Source organism: Malania oleifera, chromosome 13, assembly GCF_029873635.1.
Source record: "Malania oleifera isolate guangnan ecotype guangnan chromosome 13, ASM2987363v1, whole genome shotgun sequence".
Lineage (NCBI taxonomy): Eukaryota > Viridiplantae > Streptophyta > Magnoliopsida > Santalales > Ximeniaceae > Malania > Malania oleifera.
The window spans coordinates 77,440,885-77,445,893 of record NC_080429.1 but is presented as its reverse complement, the minus strand read 5'-3'; positions in this window follow the sequence as shown (position 1 = coordinate 77,445,893).

The following is a 5,009-nucleotide window of genomic DNA, read 5'->3' as shown; positions in this document are numbered from 1 at the left end:
TTTCCAAGAATTTAGACTTTAAACAAACTCTCAGTTAATAAGTCTTGGGTGTTGAATCAACCAACATAGTCCCTTATGATTTCCGCAACTTATTGATCAACCAACGTACTTTCTTTCTGTTTTTGCAATCCCAAAAACAAATTAAGCTTAAGTTTATTTAATATCTAATCCACGCAGTGTATATGATTAAGGAATTTAAAACATTCACGTAGTTTATATATGTTGAAAGTAAAGAGAGTAAGAGCAAGAGAGAGACACTGGGTTTTTACAAGGTTCGGCTTATCCCTAGCCTACGTCCTTGCCTTTGGAAAACCACCAAAGGATTCCACTAAACCAGTTCCTTTCCATGCGGAACAACGTCATTACACACTCCTTCAGTAGGCTAGAACCCGCCTCTCCAAGTGATACCCCTCACTCAGTCACTCCTTCAATTAGGCTAGAGCTGCACCTCTCGAAGCGATACCCCACGCTTGGTCAAGGATCCGAACACCTTAAATCTTCTAAGAATTACAAAAAATATGAAGTAAACGCTGCATACAAGAACACTCTCAAACAGAGCAGATTAGTACAAATTCAGCACTATGTACTTTAAGAATTTAAATATCAATATGAAATAGAATTGAAACTCAAGTAAAGAGATCACCAAGGGTTCTTTTGTGATTGAGAAAACTCAGTATTAGAACCTTAGACTTGTGATTCAGCCACAATTCATAAGATATCTCCCAGATGGAGTATGAGCAATAAAGAACTTTAAGAGAGATTGAGAGTTTGAGTACAAGAATGTTATGTGATTGCCTTGGTTATTAATTTTTTGGGGTTAAGGGAGTGTTTATAGACTTTTTAGGATTAGTTTCCTTGTTCCCCAAGTTACTTGGAGTGTCCACCAAGTTTTTATAACGTTCACATTTGAAAAACTAAAATTTTAGAATTTTCCCGTTGAGGTTCAAAATTTAAAATTTTGTGGAGTTAGTCGGCTGGATAGGCAACTGGGTAGTTCATTTCATAGAGTCAGTTAGCTGGACAGGCAACTAAGACCCCTCTGTTTGCCAAAAATTTGATTCTGTAAAATGTTAGTTGGCTAACTCAACTACATTCAAAATAGTCAGTCAGTTGGACAGACCAGGTTGTCAGTCAGCTGACTTATTCTAGTTCAAACTATTAGTCGGCTGAGCAGATTTATTCATTCTTGGTGTTTGTTAGTCGGCTAGCCAATTTTTGTGTGTTCTGGTCAGTCAATTGACCAGTCCATTCCTTTTCCAAATATTTTCATTTTTTGATTTTTAAACTCTAGTTATGTAAAAGACTCAAATATAATTTTTCAAAAACATTTTCGAGGGTTTTTCAAAAACTTGGCCTTAAGTATTTGCATCCTAATGAGCTTCAAAAATATTTTAAAATATATTTAAAATATGAAGCACTTACATAAAGACTTCTAGGACTTTGGACATTCTTGGCGTTTGAGTCTTCATGCTGTGCTCTCTTTTGACTCTCTTGCTTTTCTTTAAGTTTTGATATACTTTTAAGCTTTCTCTTATATTCTTTAAGATTTAAAATATCATCTTAAAATCCATGCTTTAAGCTTCATATAATCATCTTTCTTTGAAGTATAAGCTTGCAATGGATCCTTGAGTCTTGCATTCACATGCTTGATCCTTGTGAGTCTTGAAATATCATTACTCAACAAAATATGTTAAGTTTCTCTTATCTATTAGCATCAAAACAAGATGTTAAGACCTGTAAGGCCAAAAAATTCTTGCTTGAAAGGTCTCTTAATTTTTGAAAATATTATTTTTACATCTCTCGCTTTTATTGGAAAAATAATTTATTGAGTGAAAAATACATACACTCTCTTGAGCTTAATTCATATCATTTAAGAGTGCATTTCAGCTTCATTGCTATACATCATCTGCTTAGTGTAGAAGCATTCTATTTGTACGCAATCTTTTATATTTGTTGTATTCCTAGCGTGTGGTTAGAAGAGGATTGCACTTGCCTGTAACGTGCATCGGATTGGTTTAGACCCTGTTAGGAGAATTATGAGCATTGTCCTATAAGGTGTGGGTTTTGGCACTGCCCGTAAAGTGTGGCTGGGTTTTGGAATCGCTCGTAAAGTGTGGTTAGGTTCAGCTCAGCCCTGTATTGTGAGCTAGGATATTCCTTGCCTAGTAAGGAGAGACTGTAATTGGTGACGCTCCACCTTCTAAGTGAGCATTTAGTGGATTCCTCTTACTAGTTAGCTTGAGGTGGGGACGTAGGTTGGTTTGGCCGAACCTCGATAAAAATACTGTGTTTATTTTCTCTTCTCTACACTCTTTAATTTGTGCATTACATTTTCCTGCACATGCATGTTTATAATTGATGTATAGTGAATGTTATGCATGTTTTAAATATTGTGAATGGTTGAGAAATACTGAAACTGCTATATTGTTTTACATCTCTACTTAGTTAAATATTATTGGCATTTATAATACTCAGGAAGACCCTAGGTTGTGCTATACTGATTGTGATTCACATTTAACTTAGGAGAAAATTTTAAAATATCCAATTCACCCCCCTTTTGGGAATACACCAAATACATCCATTGGTATTAAAGCCAAGTTGCAAAAAGCTTAACCGCTTGTGTTAAAGATCGTAATGACTCGTATTGGTGTATCCCCATTCGATGAGGGACAATCAGTTTCTAGGCCTCCATTATTTTGTGATATTGATTACACTGCCTGGAAATTAAGAATGAGCATATTTATAAAATCAGTGGACTGGAGGGCCTGAGAGGTGATTGCTAAGGAAATTTGTATGCTTGTAAATGAAAATGATATTAAATTGATGCATGCAAATTCAGATGCCATGGACTTACTGTATTGCACTTTAGATTCTAATATTCTTCTTGAGATTATGACATGTAAAAGTGCGAGGGATATATGGAACGAGCTAGAAATGAGGTATGGAGAGACCTAGGAGAAAGAGACTGCCACTCCGGAAGCTCCAAGCTCATATGATTAGGTAGTGGCAAATCATGGGCAAGTAGCATTAGTAAATGAAGAGGTATATGATCTTCTCTTTATATCTCTTGATGATTCCTTTGCTAATACTTGTGTTATATCATGTGATGAATCATCTAATGCCTCTTGTGAAAATTCTACTAAATCATGTGATGATACATGTGTTGAATGCTGCTTTACATCATATGGTGAATTATCTATTGTATCTTGTGATAATACTATTAATGATTCATGTGATGTTTATTGTGAAAAACCTCGTGATGAATCATACGTTGAATTATATGATGAAAGCATGCTCGCATATAGAAAACTAGAAAATGCTTTATTGAAAATGAACAAGTTTCTAGTTAGGATGTCAAAATATAAAACCTTCATGAAAAATGAAAATAAAAGTGGGCAATGCAATAAAAAAATCTAAGAGAATATCATGCCACCTTAGAAACGAAAAATATTATGAAGGTTTTGAAAATCACTTGCTTAGAGGAACAAATGAAAAATTATCCTAATACAAAATTCAATGTTGCAAGTAAAAAATATAAGTCAAATGAATCCTTAGGAGGTAAAAGAAATAATTCATTCAAAAAGGATTTATCTTTTAATTCCCATGGCCACTCTTATGCCTCATCAAATAAAAATAGGAGATATAAGCAAAACTCTTCACATGCATATAATACTAGCTTATATTATGAAAAGGAAGGGCACACCAGGTTTACTTGTCTATGTAAAAGTACCAGAGGCCTAGATAAGAAAATGACATGGATTATCATGAAGGTAAACCCCTTAAGACCTAAGGAAAAATGGATTCCAATTGGAATCACATAATCATTTAATCCATCCTTAGCTCTTAGGATTAGGAGTAGTGATGACTAAAAGGCTAGGAAGTGGTTTGTGCTTAAAATGTCAAATTCTAGTATATGCATTCACTATATAATATTGTTATACTAAGAACCATTAGGAATCATTACTTTTTTTTTTTTTCTCTCCTTTAACCCTAATCATCAATGAAACTATAGTTTGTGTTATTGAAGTATGCCCATGAGATCAAGATCGTGGTCGGGATAATGACATTAAGAAATCATGGTGATGATTGCTTCGATAGTTATTAATTTCTATTATTATTATTTTTGGTTCGATGATGTTGTTTTTGGAGCATAGTAATTGAGTCTGTATTCAATAATAGTGGAGGCAACCAACAACAAAGGGCCTCCATCCAAGTATTATGACAACCTTTTTTTTTTTTTTTATGGATATAATGGTGAAACTTTATTTTTTTTTGTTAACAATATTTGCTTTTGGATATTTAAAGAAGAAAATGTTCTATTTAAAAAATAATTGGGTAAAGGAATATAATAGAAAATCAAAAAATTATATGAATATCTTTATTTTAAACATGGTATTTTGACTAACTTGTGCGGACGTAGTTGCATGTGTGTTTGGTTGGTAAACAACCATATCTTATTTTTGGGATTTTGAAAATAAAATGATGGATATAATTTAATGTAAGGAAGGAATATTATTTTTTATTTTCTAAAAAGAAGCATTCATTAACAAAAATTGAAACTTGCAATCTTCACAATCATGCCAGGCATTATTTGTACTTTCCTTTTTTTTTTTTGGATCACAATATTTGCTTTTGGTTTAGGGGTAGTGATGACTAAAAGGTTTGGTAAAATATGAATATATTGGCCATAACATGCGAACTTTGAACTGATTTGGAATGAATTAATCTCTCTTGAGTGGACATCAGTTATATATCATTCCTCTAATTGGTTCAAACTAAAGGTTGAGGACTTAACTGTTAAAAATATATGTATAAACCAAAAATTATTATCTTGAATGACATCTCAAAAACATATTCAGTTAAATCCACTTCCAAATGGACAAAGCATTTTTGCTTCGTAAATAATTCTAAATATAACTATCTTAAGTTAAGCATACTCTATCCATTGCATAAGACCAAGCCTTAGGAAATGAATCATTTACTGAGTACCATATAATCCTAAACTCATC